General features: G+C 45.3%; 1 protein-coding gene across 1 annotated transcript in view; it reads right to left on the bottom strand.

The window, feature by feature from the left end:
• GALNT10 (polypeptide N-acetylgalactosaminyltransferase 10) overlaps window positions 1-22,894 on the bottom strand; it is a 219,924-nt gene that overhangs the window by 124,273 nt on the left and 72,757 nt on the right. The gene's annotated exons all lie outside the window — the stretch shown is intronic.

The following is a 22,894-nucleotide window of genomic DNA, read 5'->3' as shown; positions in this document are numbered from 1 at the left end:
ATACACGGTGTAAAAAATCACTGAGATATTTTACATACTTTTTTTTTGTACTAAGCCTTTGAAATCCTTTTCTTTTTTGAAGATTTTATTAATGTATTTGTCAGAGGGAGAGACAGAGAGAGTGAGCACAAGCAGGGGGAGGCAGGGAGAGGGAGAGGCAGGCTCCCTGGGGCTCGATCCCAGGACCCTGGGATCATGAACCTGAGCCACCCAGGCATCCCCTAAGCCTTTGAAATCCAGTATGTATTTTACACTTGTATTCATCTCAATTCAGACCTTTCCAGGTGGCTCATGGCTACATACTGGGCAGGGCAGGTAAGTGAACCTCAAATCAGTGGCCTGGAGAAAGGGCTATAGGAGTTGACTTTCACTTGGGAGAACAGGGGAAAATTTCACAGACTTAAGAGCATTTGGGCTAAGCTTCAGGTAAGCAGAAATGAGAGGCAGGGCAAGACTCCCAGGTGCAGTGGAGAGTGGCAGAGCTGGGCTGGGCCTGAGGAGCTCTGAGCCCAGGAGCAGAAGTTGGGTCTTGGTCACTTCTATAGTCCAAGTGGCTCAGTCCCAAAGAGGGTGAACATTCGGCCATTGTATGTGGAATGTATGAACAAGCAATTGGATGGCTGAAAGAATATGGGAATATACAGCAGTCACAAGAGAGCAGTTCCCAGGGGCTGGGCTCTGAAGGCATTTATTGTGTCTGGGAGGTAAGTCCATCCTGGTGGGCCTCTTAGGAAGCCCTATAAGGGCCTATTAATCCCTAATTAAAGGAATTTCATTCCAGTATCTGGGGTCATCAGAAGGTGCCAGATGCTTCCCCATGCCAAGAATCAAGTCTAAAGACTTGGCCCGGGGGCTCAGTTAGAGCCTTCCCCAGGTAACACTGCACCACACAGCTGTTTAAATATCTTCCTGTGTTCATGCAAATGAGAATGGCTTTCCACATCACCTTGCCCATTAAAAATCCTGCAGACTTATTCTTGCCACTGTGGCATGCAAGATCCAATAGTCCTATTTCCTATGTAATTAGCTACGAAGGCCCTGAGCATGTGGCATGCTGCAACATTAGCACTAACAAGAAGCCACCAGAATAAAATCATTCCCAAGCCTGTTTATTAAGTCTCTGGCTGATCCTTGTGTTGGCAGATTTTCCACAACGGCTCAATATCCTTACATCAGCTCTAATGATAATAACAATCCTTGGCGTTCCCTCTCCTACAGACCTCTCTGAGCTGTGAGGAGAAAGTTCTGAAAGTTAGCATGCCAGATGTGTTGGTCAGAGAGGGAAAGAAAACTGAAAACAAAGCCCACATGCCTACGAACAGTTCGCGGGGTTCTCAGAAATCACAGAAGCTGAGCTGGAAGTTCCTCCAGCAAGTTTCAACTGTGTGTTCAGCTACATTTCTATGGGAGACACTCAGCACTGCCTTGGGAGGAGGGGTGCTGAGAGTGGGAGCTCGACCCCCTTTCAACCAGACCAGCAAGGCATCTGTTTTTTTTTTTTTAAAGATTTTATTTATTTATTTGACAGAGAGAGACACAGCGAAAGAGGGAACACAGGCAGGGGGAGTGGGAGAGGGAGAAGCAGGCTTCCCGCAGAGCAGGGAGCCCGATGTGGGGCTCGATCCCAGGACCCTGGGATCATGACTCCAGCCGAAGGCAGACGCTCAACGACTGAGCCACCCAGGCGCCCCAAGGCATCTGTTTTTTGAACCACGGTTCCATGTGGATTTCATTTTAAAAAGGCCCTTGGCTAAAAACAAATTGACAATCAAATCTCCAAACAAGTGAATAAATATACTTGGAAACTGACTGGGGCCACTTTCCTATTTCACACACAGCAGCTGAGCCCTGGGGTGGGTCAGGGACCTGCCCAAGGCAAAAGCCTCCATTGCTAAGATGTCAAGAGGGATGGGTCAATGGCTGTTTAGCAATCTTTTCTCCAGCCCCACCTCCCAATTCCTTTTCCCTCTTCTGCTACCCAAAGACTGGGAACTTTAGTTGACTGCTTAGGTCACTGGTGGAATGAAGAAGCTCGGCAAGCTGAGGCTACCTTAATGGAAGGAGCCCATCTAAAGAGGTTCTCAAAGTGTGAGCAGCACTGCCCTACCTGGGACCTCATTAGAAATGTTAATTCCTGGGGCGCCTGTGTGGCTCAGTCAGTTAAGTGTCTGCCTTCAGCTCAGGTCATGATCTCAGGGTCCTGGGATTGGCCCCTGAGCTCGGGCTCCCCGCTCCACGGGGTCTGCTTCGCCCTCTCTCCACTCATGTGCTCTGTCTCGCTCTCAAATAAATAAATAAATAAATAAAATCTTAAAAAAAAAAAAGAAATGTTAATTCCTGGGCCCTGCCCCAGTCCTCCTAAGGCAGAAACTCTGGGGATGAGGCCCTACAATTGGTATTTTAACAAGTCCTCCAAGAGATTCTGATGCACACTCAGGTTTGAGAACTACTGGTCTAGAATGAAGAAGTCCATAATCCTGCCTGCTTGGGTGCTGGTCAGACCAAACCTGGGCTCTAGTATCTAAGTTGAACAGATAGTTACCATCAAAGGTCACAAAAACCTTAGGTATGGTCGCTGGCAAAAACAAGCTGGTGGCTTTTGAGGTTTTATTTTGTTTTGCTTTGTTTTTTTAATTTCCAGTGTGGGGAAAAAAAAGGGAGATTTCCTATTGTTAAGGGTCAGGTGACCCTTAAAGGACAATTTCAAGAGTCTAAAATCCCATGAAGGGCTTTGCTTCCTCCATTTGCTCATGAAAGTCTTCCCACGATACTGGGAATGGGGCACGGGACTGAATATCACAGTTGTGACCTCATGGAAGGAGACTCCTTGAATCTTCTCAGAATGGACAGTGAATTGCTGAACTGACAGGGTAGAGAATTAAGGTTCTAAAATTCTGGGAGTTTCACACCCTCAGCTTCTACCACCTGCATTGCCTTTGCTTTCATGATATTTGACCCTCTGGAATGTTCTACAGAGATTTATGTTGTTTAGGTGGTTTCAATAGTCCTTCCATCTCCCTAAACTAATAGGATGTCAGAGCCTGCAAACACAGGGAGTTCTGCATGTCTAAGCACATAGTTATAGAGGAACCTCAAATATCCAAGCTAAACAGCTGCTCAGAATCTATTAGTCCACTCCTCTCCCATCTTACAGTTGGGGAAGCTGAGGCCCAAAGAGGCCAAGCTACCCAACCAAGGCCACATAAGCAGGCAAGAGGATAGAAGCCATGTTCTTTGATTCCCAGGCTAGTTTTCAGCGAAGAGAGCCCTTGCAGTGTGACCTTGGACAAGCTACATGAGTCACAAGTGCCCTAGTCTTCCCACCTGGAAAATGGAGATAGCACTACCAACTCAATAGGTACTTTCAGAGGAATTGAGAAAAATCACAAAAACAGAATGTATCCTGAACACTTCCAGAATCTACACATAAAATGTGGACATTAACTCCTTTAGGATTTTAAGAATCTACTGTAAACTGACATCTCATCAAATCACCTTGATACAGAACTCAAATTTTGCTACATGGGTTAAAAAGCTTTCCAATTAAAGGTCTGAGCTTTTGGTAGGAGAAAATTTAGGTTTCAATCCTAAAATCACAGAGCTTTCAGTGCCCAAAGGACCCTTCGAATCCTACCCACAAACCTTAACAAAAAGTGGTATTTCAGGTGGTTCAGGACTTCTGAGGTCCATCCATGGAAACCCCATAGATAGATCATCCAAACTTATCACCAAATGTTTATCAAGACCTACCCCATTCCAGGCACTGTGCTAGGAACTGGGGATGCAGGCATGACAACACAGATCCTGTATAAGTGTTAATGGGGTTTACAGCCAAATCGGTATTTCTCAAAGGGTGGTTTTTGGGAGCCCTGGGCCCTCATTATAGATGTAATTTCCTGGCCCCACCTTGAACCTATTAAATCAAAGTGCCTGGGGGGTGGAAAGCCAAAATATGTTTTTAAACACATTCCCCAAGTGATTCTGATTCACAGTAAACCTGGAAAAACCACTTGTCTAAATCCAGCTGCCTCGATTGACAGATATGACATCTGAAGTTAAGAGAATAGAACAGATTTGCCCTAAATCCCATAGCTTGCCAGCCCCAAAGATCAAACCAGATCTGGCTGTTCTCTCCCTGGGATAGACTGAGCTTCTGGAAGGCGGGGGCATCTCTTGTTTTGGGCATCTGGCCTATTCCTAGGCTAATACCTGGCCCATCTTAGGCCCTCAATAAATATCAGCTGAATGAGTGAATGGCTGCTCATCAATGGGGCAGGCAGTCTAGTTTAATGACTCAGAGCACTCTAGTTTCAGAGTTGGAAAAAACCTAGGTTTCACTTCCAGGGCAGGTGCACCCCAACTTCCTTGACTGATTAACAGGGAAAACTAACAGAATAACCATAACCTGTGGGTTGCTGGGAAAACGAACTGAGCGAATCAACACAAAGCATCTAGCTCAGTGTCCGGCATAAAGTTAGGTCTTCTCAGTAAAAGGGGTCTATTAATACATTATTTTTAGAGAAAGCTTATGATCCAGTGCTTATGATGGGCACGTCAGGGGAACAGAAGAGGGATGGGAATCAAATAATAAAACTGTAAGCCCTTCAGAGGCAACCTAATACCTGAGCCGATTCAACTGGCCATTGCTGATAACAGGATTTAGAGAGTCTCCTCATTTACAGAAGGGCATGTGCCCATGTAGAAATTCTTCAGACAAGAACAAAGTTCCTAGTTAATAGTGGCATTCTGCGACAGAAAAAACGTCACAAGACTTTCAGCAACAACAGAGGCACGGACGACACTTCTCAAAAGACAGCAATTCCTGTGCAATGGCAATCAATAATGTGCAAGAAAGCACGTCTGGATTTTCAGTCCAGAGGTAGCTGTAAATTTCTTTAATTCTGTAGACTGAAATCTTCGTCTATAAAAGCTGTGACTGTTTCGCCTCAGCATCCATCTTTTGCCCTTGGTTTCCAGGGGTCCTGCTGCTACAGGAAGCAAAGGGGTTGGGAGAGCAGGGCAAGAGAGGCGAGGGAGAGTCTATGGAGGAGGCTGGCGGAATTAACGTGGAAATCCCATTAAACAATAAATTGGAAATGGATTGACTGGCTGGTCTAAATAACTGTTTCTGGTATCTGCGTGCTTTTACTTAACATTCCACGGGAAGAATCGATTAGTGTTCAAACAGCCACACACTCACACACACAAATGGAATTTTAATCTTTTGTTTAATCACTATTTAGCGTGCCTGGCACCCTCTGGAAGGAAGAAAGGAAGGTGGTGAAGCAAGCCAACTGTACCCTGCCCAAGGAGAGAGATCGGTCGAAGTGCATGCTCGACATGCTCAACATGGCAGCCGTGGCAACTCCCAATCAGGGGAACCAGGCACCTCTGGCTGAGCTGGCCAGTGTCTTCAAAATAGGGAAAAAGGGCTATCCGCTCTAAAACCACAATGCTGGAAGTTAGACCAAGCAGGTCATCCGCTTCATCTAGGGTCTGCGGATATATTTATTTATTTATTTATTTATTTATTTATTTATTTGAGAGAAAGAGAATGAGAGACAGAGAGCACGAGAGGGAAGAGGGCAGAGGGAGAAGCAGACCCCCCGCTGAGCAGGGAGCCCGATGCGGGACTCGATCCCGGGACTCCAGGATCATGACCTGAGCCGAAGGCAGTCGCTTAACCAACTGAGCCACCCAGGCGCCCGGGTCTGCGGATATATTACAGACCAGATTCTACTGCAACTTTTAGCATGGCTTCTTCCCCCAACCCCCCTTACAACTGACCCTACAAAGGTGCTAGAATGATTTTGCTTTGAGGTTCAGATGACTTTATATAATTCTAAACATTTGTCTATCTGCTAAGGAGATTATTCTAATAACCTTCACACGCATACACACACATACATACACACACACACGCATACAGCAAAGCATTCTCTTCAAGGTTGCTTGCAAGGTTATATTTCAAAGATGGCCAGGTACAGCTTAATTTAGCTGAAAGCATAAAGTTACTTTAAGTGAGGGAGTTTGGGCAATTGGATAAATGTACTTCCTTTATGAGTTTTGAGGACATAAGCTGGATTGTTTTTATGTATGCATTCATCTAACAAATAAGGATGACTTTGTTGATAAATTGAGGACCTACTATGTACAAAGAACTGTGGGGGAGACAGAGATAAATAAGACAGTCCCTGGACTCAACAAATAGCATGGATATGAGACAAGTATTTAAGAAAGGAAAAAAAAACCCACAACACTAACATTAGGGCCCTGAAAGTTGTATGGATAAATTCCAGATATTTAGAAGAGCCCAAGATTAAATTCTACCTGGGACAATCAGGGAAGGATTCCTACAGAAGCAGAGTCTTTGAGAGCTGCCTGAAAGAATGGGTAGGATTTTGACGGGTAGCAATGGGGGGTCAGAATCTAGCTGGAGGAAAAGCATGTGCAAAGAAATGGATGTTATGAAATAATGGACAGATTTACTTAATGGCAAGGAGCCTGATTTGGCTGGAGTGAGTGGGATGCAAAAAAGAGTCATGAGGGGTGCCTAGGTGGATCAGCTGGTGAAGTGTCCAACTCTTGATTTCAGCTCAGGTTATGATCTCAGGGTTGTGAGATCGAGCCCTACATCGGGCTCCCCACTCGACGGGAAGTCTGCTTGGAATTCTTTTTTTTTTTTTTTTATTCTTATGTTAATCCCCATACATTACATCATTAGTTTTAGATGTAGTGTTCCATGATTCATTGTTTGTGCATAACACCCAGTGCTCCATGCAGAATGTGCCCTCCTCAATACCCACCACCAGGCTAACCCATCCTCCCACGCCCCTTCCCTCTAGAACCCTCAGTTTGTTTTTCAGAGTCCATCGTCTCTCATGGTTCGTCTACCCCTCCGATTTCCCCCGCTTCATTCTTCCCCTCCTGCTACCTTCTTCTTCTTCTTTTTTTTTCTTAACATATATTGCATTATTTGTTTCAGAGGTACAGATCTGAGATTCAACAGTCTTGCACAATTCACAGCGCTTACCAGTCTGCTTGGAATTCTCTCTAAAATAAATACATCTTTAAAAAAAAGGTGAGAGGGGTGCCTGGGTGGCTCAGTCGTTAAGCGTCTGCCTTCGGCTCAAGTCATGATCTCAGGGTCCTGGGATCGAGCCCCGCATCGGGCTCCCTGCTCCGCGGAAAGCCCGCGTCTCCCTCTCCCACTTGTCCTGCTTGTGTTCTCTCTCTCGCTGTGTCTCTCTGTCAAATAAATAAATAAATAAAATCTTAAAAAAAAAAAAAAGGTGAGAATCATGAACCATGAGGCCAGGAAGTCTAGACCAGAATCTGAGAGCCTTACACTGGAGCTGTTCAGCAGGTGGGAGCCACAGAAGGTCTCTGAGCAAGGACTATCTATCCACTTGCAATTAATCTCAGAATCCTCCTCTCCCTGGGAGAGACTGCAGAAGAAAGATCTTGTTTTCATTCAGAGGAAATGCTCCCTCTTTGTGGGCTGAGGACCACTCTCATTCTGGCTTCCTACAGGTCATACTTAAATGGGGCTGACTGAACCCCAATCCCAGCAGATAGGGCGGCTGTTCTGAGACCTACCTTTCACCATAACCGGTACCAAGCTGTATGAGAAAACAATCAAACCTAAAGGGCACTGTTTATGGGGGGACGGAGATGCTACAACCCAGCAACCACAAGACTGCCTAAGTCTGCTAAGCCCAGGTCCCTCGAGTCGGCTCTTCTACTCAGCAACTGGGTGTGTCCATTTTCCTCACTCGGATAACTCCGTGGTCTCAACACCAGGTTGCTGGAATCTGAAATCTAGAAGGGGCTCCACTTCCTAAGAGGGCAAAGTCATTCAAAGACAGGAACCACTGTTTAAAATTAAAGGCTGATCCTGTACTTCCAAGGGCAGAACCATACCACCTGTCCAATTCACCCTCTGTTTTGAATAGATGGCTCTAGGAAAGGTCATTTGCTACTTAAGGAGTGAAAGCTCATTAACAGACTTTTTCAGCAGCAGAGAGAAAAATAGCCAAGATATTTTGTAACGTCTATTATCTAAAGGGCAAGTGGAATCTTTAGTAACTTTTCCATTCTAAAAGAATGATACGACCATTTTCTTCAGAGGAAGTTCCCATGTTTTACCACTGGGGGGTGTGTGTGTGTGTAGGGGGGAACAATATTCTGGTCGATAGTTTGATAATGTTCACTTGAGTCTCTCACCCACCCATCCACCCATCCGTCCACCTGTCTGTCTACCCATCCATCTATCCACTTAAATGTTTAATGAGTACAACCACATGCTAGGCTCTGTGCTAGGTGTCCAGGATATTGGCGAGCAAGACAGCCAAGGTCCCTGCTCTTGTACAGCTTACAGTATCATGTGTGGTGGGGGGAATACACATTTGATTCCAGAACCACAAATAAATTAAAACAGCTACAATGGCATGTGCATAAAAGAAAAGTACATGGTGCAAAGAGAGTCCCTTTCTTTCAGATCAGATCAGGAGGGTCTGATCCACTCAGCAAAGTCAGGACAGGCTTCCTTGAAGAAAGAGCAGGGGTATGATTAGGAGTTAATTCAACAGAGAAAGGAGAAGAGCATTCCAGATGGAGGGAAAAAAGCAAGGCTGTGCAAAGGCCCTGTGGCTAGGCAAATATGAAACAGAGGCAGGACTGAAAGAAGAGCAGTGTGTATGGCACACAGAAGAGGAGGGGAAGCCTACTGGGGATGAGAGGTGGGCAGGAATAAGGACTTTGTTTGTCCAAGTATTTTATATAATAAGGAGGTGGCAGGATCAGGCTGCATTTGGAAAGTTCTCTCGCAGCCAAGTGGAGAAGGGATTAGGAGACCAAGAAGGGTGGAACTAAGGGAAGAGGCTATCACAGTGTATATGTATAGGCAGAGATGATGCCGGCATGGACTAGGAAGACAGAAGTGGGGATGGACACAGACAGATTTTTTTTTTTTTTAATAGAATCACGAGGGTTCTGCAGGTCTGTAGTCAAGAAATGCAGCCTGAGAACTTGGACACTTGGGTGATAAGTTTATCTTTAAGGTCCGTAAGCCCAAAGTCCCGTGGATGCAGGTGGGGCTGACCTGGGGCCTGAGCCCAGACCTCCCCTCACCTAGCCTGCTGTTTGTTTCATGACATGTTACTTCCAAGTCTGAGCCCTGTTCATAGACAACCAGTCAGGAAATCAGCCCTAATAAGAACTGTATCGTATGTCTATTAAGCTTCAGGAATTAAATGACATTAAGTCAAAAAGAAAGAGAAGCAAACAGTAACTGGGGAGGCCAGAAATCCTCCCGTCCCCATGCTCGGTATGCCTGTTCCACGGAAGGTGTCCCTAGAGGCCTCGTCATCCCCAGCCCCAGGGATGTGAGCACTTCAGTGTTTGAGTGAGCTTTCTCTCAGAAGGTAAGTATTTTCACTACCTCAGAAGGCACTGTGGGGACTTCAACCAAGGAAATTGTCATCGGTTTTAATGCCAGAGAAAAAACTGCCTAAACTGGACTTTTGAGAGCTGGTGTGTCATTATATTCCATGGGCAATTGTCAACGGTGATTCTGATTTTATGTTATTTCCCCCTACAGTGGTGAGTTTATTATAACCTAACCCTTTCATAAGATAAGACTTTACTATGTTATTATTGTCATTATAGCCACTTTGAAGATGACAAAACTGAGGCCTGGAGTGAAAATCAATATGAAAGTGTTTTACAAACTGCCAACCACCCCATGAGTATCATCATCACAACTAATGGTTCTTTCTACACACATCTGCCCACTCCTTCCCACGTCTCGGAACATAGTCAGTTCTCAGGAAAGAAAAACCCGCTGGAGTGAATCATACTTCTGCACCTTGTTCACAAGGGGTCTTGAAAATCTCAGTCTAGCTGATAAGTGATCAACCACAGGGAAGTCTCCAAAAAGTGTTCTCAGAGGCTTGGTGGATCGAGCACAACAGAGGGTCATTACGCTGCTCTGCAGAGCAGATGTGGATGAGTAAAGAGGAAGGCAGGCAAAACTGGCAAGCTGAAGAGAAGGCAAGTTCCAAGCTCTTGGGGATTGAAAAATGATGGCAAACACATCCTACTCGTCTCCTACTTGGGTAATTAGAACTGAAATGCCAAGCAATATAGTAGTTGCTCTATTAGTAGTAATAATTACAATCAGGATCCCCTACATTCTGAAGACAGAAAAACAAAGTGCCTAAGAGCACCTGCTTTGGAGTCAGAAAGACCCAGGCTTGTGTCACAGTTCTGCTTTGCTTGCTAGCTGTGCGACCTGAGGCAAGTTACATTGTTTCCCCAAGCCCTGGTCCCTCAAGTACATAATGGGGAATATTAACAGTATCTGGCGTAAAGGTTATTGTGAGGATTAAATGAGATACAGCCAGTAAAGGTCTTAGCGGCGTTTGGTATTTAGGAAGCACTAAAAATCACAGCTATCATGATTAGTTATTATTTGGATAGTACTTTGCAGTCTACAAAGCATTTTAATATATACTATCCTATTTCTTCACCACAATCACACCAGAATAAAGGCAGGCATCACCAACCTATCCTAATGCTCTTCCTTGGGGACCCCAGACTCTGGGAATCCTTTCAATACTGTGCTCCAAGTGGCCCTTCACAGTGAGCCAGTGATGGCCAAAGGATAGAACGTATTTGCCATGCCTGCCTCGAGCTGGAAGAGTGAATTCCCAAGTACACCTGGTAGGCAGTGATCCGCTGGTTGATTTCTACAATCTTAGATCTTCATTCAGGCTGGCTGACTATTCACCATTTGTAAAGGTCCCCCGGGGCAGTGGGGAGGGGAAATTGGGGAAAGCAGAAGGTGACTGAGGCTGTCCCCTCCTCTGGTGCTGCCCTCCCCTCACCCACAACTGCCAGGGCCTTCCCATGTGCCATGCCCCGGAGTCACAGAACCTAGATGCTGAATGGGAGCGGACATGCTGTCTCCTGTGATGGTTCACTGGACCCAGTAACTCTTTCTTTGCTGTAGCACTTGTCTGGTCCCTGAGACTGGCTTGGGCACTTAGGAGAGTGCCTCTATACAGATGGCTATAGTTATTAGAAAATTCCTTCTGGTACTTACTCCGTGGGCTCCTTCCTGGCTCACAAGGAAAGTCTCGGACTGGACTATGATCCTGAACCCCTCCATCTGCCATCTTGGGACCTCTGAACTCTTTTCCATTTCTCTTGGGGTGGGAGCCACAAAATGCTCTGAACCTCCTTGAGAAGCATCCCCACCACCTCTCCGTCCCCTCCCTTATTCTCACTCTGCCATTCTTGTTCTTACATACTGATCTCTTAGACATACAGTGGCCCAGGCAGGATACATGAGGTGTAGCCACAACAGCACATAGGATGGTGTTCTCAGAACACAGACTTTGTTATGAAAGTAGAGAGTCCCTACCGGAACAAATCCCAGCTCTCAGGCAGGCCTTCCCTGACCTCCCTGACTAGATCATAATCTCTAAGTGTGCCCTGATAGCATCCTTACTGCTCCTTTGTGATTTCACATTCATTTGGGTGATTATTTCATTATTGTCTGCCTCTCCCCAAACTGTGAACTCCATTATGGTAGGAGATAGCAATTTTTGTTGAATGAATGAATGAGCGGAGACATCTTTTGTTTTATCTTTTCTAGAGGAAGGAAGGGCATCCATGATTAGACATGTCTAATATAGACACAAGGATTTAATACCATAAAGGGGTTCTGGGGATCAACTTTATCCTCTGACTAAAAGGTTTTAGGGCAACTTAATGGGCTATAAAACTAAAGAGAGCTGGCTCACCTAGATCCTAAAATGATTTCTGAAGGATGCAACATACTGAACTCTTCTACCTTCTTCCTTCATTTTCCAACTGTTTCCTCTCTGGATCCCTAACATTAAGGTTTGTGCACAAATTGCTGTACGTTCCCCAGGAGCTGTTCTCTTTTTCTGCCACAGTAATGAGAATTTTAGCTGGGAATAGGACTTCTCAGAATAAAGGTGATATTTCCCAGACATCCTGGCAGCCAGCTGTGGCCTGACTAGGTCCTATCTGATGAGATGTGAGTGCAGGTGTTGTGTGGGCAGTCCATGGAACCCACTTGAAGAAACCTTGATTCCTTCTACCTTGATGCCTAGAATGCAAGTGCTACCAGGCTGGGTCCTGAGACAGAGGTCCACACCCTAGAAAAATGATGAGGATTCTGGTGGGAAGGAACCCGAGATTCCTGAGGACTTTAGGGAACAAAGCTGTCACATCAGTCCTGGACTGCACACTCCCAGACCTTCTTCTCTTGAGGCTTGAAAGCCTGAGAAATAACTTGGTGTGATACAGAAGACCCTGAGGAGGATTCAGAAGTCCTGGGCTTTAGACTTCTGGCTCTACATTTCTGAAGAGTGGCACAGTAGGCAGGTCCCTTGTCTTTCTAGAGCTCCATTCTTTGACTGTAGAAGGGAGGTCAAAATAATATCTGTCTACAACAGGATTCTGTAAAAAATGCGAAGGAATCTATAAAAAGGTAGTAGAACTAGTGAGTTTAACAAAGTCACAGGATATGAGGTTGACAAATGAAAATCAACCGTATTGTTAAATACCAGCAATGAATCATTGGAAATTGAAATAAAACACAGCATTTACAATGGCATCAAAAATATTAAATAATTGAGGGATTAATTTAACAAAAACATGCAAGACCTATATACTGAAAACTACAGAACATTAATGGAAGAAATCAAAGCTCTAAATAAATGGGGAAATAAATGGAGAGATATGTCATATTTATAAATCAGAAGACTTGATATTGTTAAGATGTCAATCCTCTAGCTATAGAATCAATGCAATTTTTGTAGAAATTGGCATGCAAGGGACATAGAAAACTAGTCAAAACAATTTAGAAAAAGAGGAACAAAGTTGGGGTGCTTAATATCTACTAATTTTAAGGCTACCTCTAGGTCTACAGTGACTAAGAGAGTATGGTACTTGAGTAAGGAAAGACATGTGATCGATGGGAGCCAAATGGAGAGTCCAGATATAATCATCAGTTGACGCTGAACAGAGGTGCTAAGGAAATTCAATGGAAAAGGATAATCTTTTCAACAAATGGTGTTAGAATCACTAGATATCCATATGCCTAAATATAAACCTCAATCCTTACCTTACACCATACACAAAAATTAACTTGAAATGGACCACTTACTTAAATGTAATAGCCAAAACTATAAAATTTGTACAAGGAAATATGTGAGCAAACTTTAGTAATCTAGGTTTAGGCAATGGTTTCTTAAATAGGACATAAACAGCATAAAATATGGATAAATTGGAATTCATTACAATTTAAAAGCCTTCACTCTTCAAAGGGTAAGTCACGGACTAAGGGGATATATTTACAAAACACATATTTGACGAAGGACTTATATTCAGAATGCATATAGCATATGTTACAGCTCAGCATCATTAGTCATTAGGGAAATGTAAATCAAGACTACCATGAGATACCACCTTACACCTACTAGGATAGTGATAATTTTTAAAAAATGGAAGATGAAAAATGTTGGCAAGGATGTGGAGAAATTGGAACCCTTGTACGTTGCTAGAGAGAATGTAAAATAGTACAGCGACTGTGGAAAGCAGTTTGGTGGTTTCTCAAAAGGTTAAACACAGAAGTATCCAGATGGCCCAGCAATAACACCCCTAGGTACATGTCCAAAAGAACTAAAAGCAGGGACTCACATAGATATTTTTATGCCAATGTCCATTGCAGCATTATTCACATACTCAAAAGGCGGAAATGACTCAGGTGTCCTTCAACAGATAAAGGGATAAACAAAACACGGCACATACACACAACGGAATATTATTCAGCCATAAAAATTTTAGGAATGAAATTTTGATATGTTCCACAATGTGGATGGATCTTGAAAATATTATGCTTAATGAAATAAGCCAGCTACAAAAGGATGCACATTACATGATTCCACTTACATGAGGCACTTAGAATTCACAGAGACAGAAAGTAGAATAGAGCTTACCCGGGGGAAGAGGGCAGTTAGTGCTTAGATGGAGTCATTATTGTTGGGGATGATGATAAAGTTTTGAGTATAGTGTTAATGGTTACACAACACTGTGATGTCTTTAACGCCACCGAACTGTACTCTTACAAATGGTTAAAATGATAAATATTATGTTATGTGTCTTTTTCCACATTAAAAAGAAATACCTCCCTCATCCCCCCCATCCCCCGAAAAAGCGAATTCTTCCAATTTTCAACCCTTACATATTCTAATAACTCTCTTGGAAATTCACAATGGATGTTATCGTATTTAGGCTCTGTAAAGTCTCACAGGAAAGAAAGCTGCCTAACTTTGGCATTTCACCAGTTTGACAGGAAGTTCCCCCCCCCACCTGCTTGCAAATGATTAACACCCTGAGGAACTCAGGGACCCTGTTTTGAAACACTATGCTAATGACAGGGTTTATGAGGAAGAACACAACATGATTCCTCCCCTCTGCAATGTGCAGTCAGTTTTTTGGGTTCTACTTTGAAGCATGTAGACATGGAACAATGACACAAAGATTTCCGACTGACATACTGACTTGGAAGGAGGGAAATCAAGTTTATGATCATCTTAAGATTTTCGGAAAGAAAGCTTTAGTCACCTGCTGCAGCCTCTGACATCTGTGTCTACTCACCCATCCATTCATCCATCTGATAAACATTCATTGTGCAACTACTATTCGTTGGCCCTGGGTTAGATGCTTCGGGGAATATCATAAAAGACACAGTTTCTGTCTATGGTGTAGCCAGATTTGATGTCATTTCATTCTAGATTTTTTTTTTTTTTTAAATTTGAGAGAAAGGGCACAAGCAGGGGAGGGGCAGAGGGAGAGAGAAAGGGAGAGAGACTCTGCTGAGCAGGGAGCCCGATGCAGGATTCCATTCCAGGACCCTGGGATCATGACCTGAGCCGAAGGCAGACACTTAACCAACTGAGCCACCCAGGCACCCCGAGATCATTTCATTCTAAAAATTGCTACTGGGACCTGGAAGGAGAACCATGAATTATTCTAGAATAACTGTTCTGGAAACAGTTCTGCAGAGGGCACTGGGGATGAGCACTGAAGGATGAGCATAACGTGGGCTGGTGAAGGCACCACAAAAGCAAAGGTGGTAAGTTTGCCCAGGAATGTCCCCTCACACAGAGGAGTACAGATCATTTTAAAAGCCTGGCTTTCATTTAAAAGAACTCTGGTTGATGGATCACTTTATGTTTTCTGCATCGTTTCTCATATGTGAATTTCTCCAAAAACCCCTGGTTGGCTCGAGAAACAACGCATTTGAAGTTGGAACAGAGGCTCTCGTTTTTTCCCCTAGAGAATTCAGGAAGATTTCTCAGGATGACTGGGGTAAAGTGATCGAAAAAGTGGCCCGATCCTCCACCCCTCCCTGTGTCCACGTCCTCTGCAGTGGGGCCCTGAGGCTCCTCTCATTAACAGGTGGAATCAACTGCCCCAATGAGGCAGAAGGGACAGTGTGTCCATCGTGAGCCTAAGCCTCAGGAGACTTACACTCTTTCCAGCCTGGGTTTTGTTCTTCTGCCTCCTTGAAGGGAACAAGCCCAGGCTCGTATGCTATAGTATGCTAGAGGGATGTGAGGGGTGAGTGGAAGATGAGACACATGGAGAAGAACTGAGGTCAACTTAGACGAGAGCCAACCCCCAAAGATACGAAAGCCTGGCCAACGCCAGCAGAGCCACCCAGCCTGCCCACAGCTAACCAGAGACGCACAAGACAGCACAGCCAAGAACACAGACACCACCCAACTGATCTGTGGACCCGTAAGGGATAATATATGGCTGCTGTTCGAAGTCACTGCCTGAGGTTGGGATAGGTTTTTGTTTTGTTTTGTTTTTGGTGGTAATAGAAAAGCAATAAATAACCTTTGAGAGGATTCAGTTCAGTTCTGTTTACATCCAAAGGTGCCAAAATAGAAACAAAAAGGAATCCTGTCCTCCTGTCTCATTTTTTAAAAGATCCAAATCATACCTGTATTCTCAAGCTCAATTCAAATGCCAGATCCTCAAATACTATATCCTCATCTATTCCCTTCCACTTAAATAATAATCTCCCTCCCACTAACCTCTCACTGCACTCTCTCTACCCCTCTCCTTTTGGAAGTCAGCCCTGCAGGTCTCCAATTATAACCATTTGTACACAATGTCACTCCTTTCCACCGGATTCTAAACCAGCGCTTTCAAACTATCTGTGATGAAGAACCACTTTGTTTTAATTTCTAATTCATTGTGAACCAAACCATCTGTGGTAGGCAGAATTCTAAGAATGACATCCAATGACCCTCATCCTGTTATACTCCTCTCCCTTTGAGTGTAGGTGGAACCTGTGAATACGAAGAGATGTTCCTTCTCTGATTACACTGCCGTACAGGCCAAAGATTATCCAGGTCAACATCATCTAATCACACAAAAAAGCAGAGCGTTTCTTCCATCTGGAAGGAGGAGAAGTCAAAAGGATTCAAAGACTGAGAAGAATCTGATGGGGCATCGCTGGCTTTGAAGACTGGAGGGCCATGTGTGGGTGGCCTCTAGGAGCAGAGAGCAACCCCTGGCTGACAGCCAGCGAGGAAACAGGGACCTCAATCCTACAATCACCTGCCAACAACCTGAATAAGCCTGGAAGTGGATTCTTCCTCACAACCTCCAGAAAAGAGCCTGGACTGGCTGACACATTGGTTGTGACCTTGTGAGACCCTAAACAGAGAACCATTAAGTCGGCTTGGACTCATGATCTATAAAACTATGAGCTAATAAATGTGTATTGTTTTAAGCCACTAAGCCTGTGGTAATTGTTGCAAAACAAAAGTAATCCACCCCTGTATAGTGTGCAAATTATATTTTCCAAAGGTAGTTGTAACAAAATCGTATGACCCACGAATACTTCTAAAACCTTTTTCCACAAGCCCATTAAAAGGTGGAATCTATGTCTCCTCCCTTTGAAGTTGGGTAGACCTTTGCTAATGCCTCAACCAACAGAGTCTGGCAGAAGAGATGCAGTGTGACTCCTGAGACTAGACTATAAAAGTTCTTCACACTTCTGCCTGGCTCTCGTTGAACCCAACCACTATGCGATGAAGAAGCAACTCCCTCTTCCTGCGGAGAGGTCAACATGGAAAGGAACCGCCAGCCTCGTGAGTCAGCTATCTTGGAGGCGGACCCTTTGGCCCCAGCAGCGGCACTCCATCAGGCACTGTGTGGATCAGAGACGAACTGCTCAGCCCAGCCGTGCTCAAACTGCAGGTCTGTGAGCAAATAAATGACTATTGTTTCAAGCCACTAAATGTTGGGACAGTTTGTTAAACAGCAGTGGTAACTGGAGAATACAGCTTGTACCTCATGTAATTCACCATATAAGTCCAACAGCATGTGAACTGATCTGTATGTATTCAGTAAGACACATCCACTGAGCGTGTACGTGGTCTAACGGTGTCAAAATGCCATAAAAGTTTCTAAATGTTTATCTTCAATTTCTATATTTCTCTCATGGTGAACTGCCGCCATTCTGCAGACTACACTTTGAGAGGCATGGCCATTAAACATCTCTGGGCCAAGCCCATTCTTCCTCACCTCTGCATCCTCCCAAATGCCTGTTAGAATTCCTGGAAATAGGAAGAACTCAGTAAATGTTTATGGACTGAGTAGAAGACCCAAAGGAAGCCATGGCTGAAAGCTCAACTCTCTCATGTTATGGATGGCAATGTGGCAGTCCAGAGAGATGAAGGGATAAGCTAGTGGTAGAGCCACAAAGCCTTCTAATCTAGGCTTTGCCAACCCAGCTGCCTATGTGTAAAGAGGGGTTGTCCAGTATGAGACAATATGGAAGGAAGGAGGCTGGTGAAAAGGCAAGTGTATGCATGCCCACGTAAGGGAGGGGCGTAGCTGCCAGCTGACTGCCACCAAGTGAGGGCAAGTGAAGACAGATGTTAAGTTTTTAAAAAGAAGCTGGAGAATTCAAGTTTCTCGACAGTATTTCTTAACTTTTGATATGCTATCTAGATAAAGAAATATGTTTGCATGCTAGATTTGTCCAACGGGCCAACAATTTGCAATTCCTGAGCACCTCTCATTTACAGGTAATGAAACTAAGGTCCTGAGAGGTTACAGATTTAACCAAGAACATACAAGAAGAGGTGGCGAGGTTATTTCTGACTTGCCCAAGAATTCGGTGATGATGATGATTGGTATTACCAACATTCACTGAACACCTACTGTGGGCAAGGCACGATGCCAAGCACTTGGGCTTACAATCTCATTTAATCCTTTCAATAGTCTTAGAAAGTAGGCACCAGGATTTCCTCTTTTTATAGATCCAACAAGAGACTCAGAGAAGTTAACTTGCCCGAAGTATAGTGTAAGTAAGCAGTGGGTCTGTGTTCAAATCAAATGTTTACAAGGGAAACGGGTCTTCTACCATCCCACATCATTTCACTGTCCCTTCAGCATCCTATCAAAGCTCCCAGGTTCAGTTTTACCTGGAATGGCTACAAAATCCACCCGTTAACATCTGTCTATGATTTCAAGCCAGTAGCAGCAATCCGAGGGTGACCTGTTTCCTGTCCCCCAGTCTGAGTGGCACTGAGCCTGGGCACTGCTCATCCTTCCCAACTGCTGACTCCCCAGCGGGGCAGGGTGTGTGTGTGCATGCAGCTAGAGCACTGAGAGCAGCAGCTCGCACCACAGGGCTAGGATGCCCCAGCATCCTTTGCTAAATAGAAGGGGAAGCACAGGGCTGAGAGGTGGGAGGGGCCTGAGGACAATCGGTCAGACCTGTCATTTTCAAACTATGTTCAATGTATCCCTTGGAGATGCTGCAGCTGGGAGCTGGGCCAGGGATGTCCTGACAAGAGGGGCTTTGATTTCTTCTTTGTCATACATTCATTAGGCTTTCAAGTAAGATTCTATGACAAGTGTTCCACTGCTAAAAAAACAAATTTGAAAACCAATGTTCTAAGCCAACCCCTTCACTGCCTTTTTTTAAAAGGCAGACCCTATAATTTGATCTGCAATTATAACAATAATAAAGGCACACAGTGAAAGATTTAAAAAGTCAAAAGGGTATACAATGAAAAATATAAATCTCTCCCCACTCCCAACCCCTAGTCCTACTCCCTAGAGATAACCACTACGAACATTCTCTGAGGATTCCTTCCAGAATTTTTAATAAGGAAACTGGACCCCTGAGGTTGGTTTATTTGAGATTATTCAGCCAAGGCTATGTACTAGATATTATGCTCCTGGCATTTCTCTCCCCCCTTTCTAACTTGCAAAAGTCTCAAATGTTTCCATAGATTGCAAACTCTCTCCCCAGTCCCACCTGTAGCTTCAGAAACCATACATTACGCATCTTCTGGCCTCACTCACTGAACAGGAATATTTCGTGTCTTTTTCATGGGACCCTATTTCCCCATGGTCTTTGTTTCACATGGTGGAAAAACAACCAGAATCACATTCTCAACTGGCCAGCGTTCAAGCCAGGAGCAGTGGCTGCAAAATGCATGCTCAGCGAGAGGTCTGAGCCACTGGGTGGAAACTCAAGCTTGACCCCAAATCCTAGAAGTCGGAGAAGGGGCAACATCTCTGTACCCTTGGCTCCTCTCTGGGGGCACTGTCAACTTCCTCACTGGTCTCCTGGCCCTCGGGCTGCAGCCCCCAGTTCCCAACCTTCCTGCCTGCATCCTGTGCCTCATTCACTTGCAGCCCCTTTTCCTATGTGCTTTCTCTTCTGGGCCCATCTCCAGACTGAACCCATTTTCTTCCTAGGAGTAAAGAGTATATAAATGCACTCGGAGCTCCTTCTCTCCTAGAGAAGACCCAGAGGGCTGATATTTATTGGGCTTTCCAGGTGCCAGGTTGCGCTAGGTAATTTACAGGGGTTAGCCTCACAATAAGCCTAGAAGGTGGCACTAACTCTTATTGTCCCATTTTACAGATAAGGAAAGTGACTAGGAAGCTGGCACAGGAATGCAGAGCTGGCTAACCAAGGCTCAGGGGGGACTTGTTCAAGTTCCTAAAGCCAGAGAGTTGCCTTGGGCCCTGAGGCTTCTGACGTCAAGCCTGCCCAGTACACTGCCCACATCATGTTTTGGAAGGAGACAAAACACCACGGTACCCCTGGCAGACGCTGGGTAATTCCCCTCCTCCCTCCCCCCATTATCCAACAGCCCAGCCTTTTCTCAAGGCTCTTGAAGTGGACTCTGAGCAGAAGAGAAGGCCTTAGATCTGTGAAAAAAAATAATCCCATGTTACTTGTCAGCAGAGCGGGCTCCCTGCTGTTGCCTAGGTTACATGCCTGGAGCTTAAGCCACTGCCGATCACTCCCCTATTTACCTTAATTAATCAGACCCGCGTGGCTCCCTCTGGAGGGGGGCTCGGCCCTCCCCACAGCGCCCAGATAAACAAGGAAGTTGGGGAGCCCTTCTCGGTGAAATGACTGAAGTCATTTCAGCCCTGGAGGCCCGTGTGGGTGGGAAGAGCACCCCGGAGCGGCCACCTGGAACGAAGGTGGGAAAAAAGACGTTCCCTGTCAATGGCATTCACCTGCCTAGAAATTTCGGCTAGCACTCAGCAGGCAAAAATACGCTGCCAGGCAGGGCATAATTATAAGTTGTATCATTCAGGCTAGCCAAAAGGAAGGCATGAGACCTGAGCAAACAGCTGTCTCATATGTGATGGGCCCCATTTCATTTGTCATGCTCTTAAAAATTACACAAGAAAGAGGCAGAGGAGGGGGGAAGCCACTCAGTCTTCATACTGCGGAGGACTTATTTTCTAGGAAACACACTCTGTCGGCTGACCTGAATTGGCACGTGGACTCTACCTGCATTTCTGGCTTTCAACTCTTTCCTCTCTTGGTGTGCATTTTAGTTTTTCCTAAAGGAATCACAGACCACTGAACACGTGGCACTTACCGGATCACTGTCTGAAATATGTCAGGGCTCAAAGAAGCAAAATTTATAGACATATTAACTTCAGCCTCCTTGCCAGTTAGAAATGGACACATGAGACAGACAGACACACCCACATAAGCTCTTGGACTTGGAAAGCTTGAATGCAGCCAAATCATCTAAAGAAGCCCATGACTCTGTGGTTAAGCCCCACACTGATCCCTATTTGCTCTATATGTAACCTCATTTACAGGATTTAAGTATCTGTCCAGGCTACCATTTCCTCAGTCATGAGGAAAAGTTCATGAGTCCGAGTTCTTGCTCTCTCTCTCTTTAAGGCACAGAAGTGAGCAACACAAGCTGCTCCCAGCAGGTGAATCCTGATTGGACTCGTGATGTCCCAGGAGCTGTGACTTCACATGAGACTCTGAGCAGAGTACCTATTGGCCAGGCCTCGGTTTCTTCATCCGAAGAAGGGAGAGGATAACACCTGCCCCAGAGACTTCATCATCTGTATGGAGGCTCAAGGGGGACGAAACACACACACACACACATATGAAAGCATTCTGTAGTTATGAAGGGACAGACATGTGGAAGTGGCCACATCACCTTCTGAAGCTATGGAGCCAGCGGTCTCTCACGTTGTTTATCGGAGAATGTGGAAATCACTCTCCCCTCTGCTTCTTATCTGTAAAAGTCTGCTGAGTCTGTGGGTCCTGGCCATCTTCAGCCTGGCCCTGCCCTTGTTCTTAGGCAAAATGATGCTAAGTTCGGTTAACCCTATCACTGGTTCTCCAGTCACACAACTAGACTGGAGCCAGATCAAAGCCTGGCATGAGGAAGACAAGCTAGCCTGTTCCAACTTCGGGATTCACCACAGGAAACTGATGGATGAGTGAGTGAAGGCAGAAAGATGGGGAACACAGCTTTTGTTAGACAGGAGAGCTCCCAGCGTTGAGCCAGATAGCTGACAAGAGCAGTGCAGGTCAAATGCAGTCACACAGGGAAGAACCAAATATGTTCTGAGGGTTGGGATCCCTTGACCCCCACCAGAGACGTCAGTCAAGTCACCCAGCTTTGGGGATGAGTGTGGCCTCTGACAGGAGAAAGAGGAGGGTCACTGGACCCCAGATTTGGGGAGTCAGCATCCTCATGTGGGTCAGACACTTGGCCTTCCTACAGTAGCTTCAGTGCCCGAACTCTCTCCTTCCTTCAGACAAGGGCCACCTTCACCTGGGCGTCCCATTTAGTCCCCTGGCCCAGAGCCCCTCCTTCTGCCCCCTGCCAGTCTGGCCCTAAGTTCCCTGCCCACAGATATCCCAATGTCCTGTCTCCTGGCCCGTGCCCGCTCCCTCTTCTTCTCCTATCGTCCTGCATCCCCTCACTGTCAGAGGCCTGCAGGTGGCCTGGCTTGCGCTGTGGAAGCTCATCTGGCTCAGCAGGCCTGTCGAGTCCCTGCCACATCCAGCTTGGCTCTGCTCCACTTCCCATGGCCTCACCTTTCTGTCCTGGGTGCAGGTTGCTTTTCGAGTCCTTCCGATCCCACACAGAGGAGGAAGCACATCACAATGGACCAAGTGGCTCTGGCACATTACAGATCCTTCCTTCAGACCACCAAACAAATCGCCAGGGCTGGTGTTGTTTTTAAAATTATGTATTCATGGAATCCAATAAGAGAGCTAATATTGTTGGGATGTAATACAAAAGTTCCTGGAAAGGAACAATAACAGCTAACATTTATTGAGCTTAATCATTTTTAAGCGTCTGCTTAAAAACCTGCCATGACTTCCCATCGCTCTAAGATTAAAACAAACTCCTTAATGTTCTCACAAGATCCTGTGCGGCCTGGTCTCCGCCTACTGCTCCAGCCCATCCTACACCATGCTCCCCTTGGTCTCAGAGCTCTGGCCACTCTCCTGAGTTCCTCAAAG

Source organism: Leptonychotes weddellii, chromosome 7 (genome assembly GCF_054177405.1).
Source record: "Leptonychotes weddellii isolate Sample4059 chromosome 7, ASM5417740v2, whole genome shotgun sequence".
NCBI lineage: Eukaryota > Metazoa > Chordata > Mammalia > Carnivora > Phocidae > Leptonychotes > Leptonychotes weddellii.
This window is presented reverse-complemented; position numbering and strand designations above follow the sequence as displayed.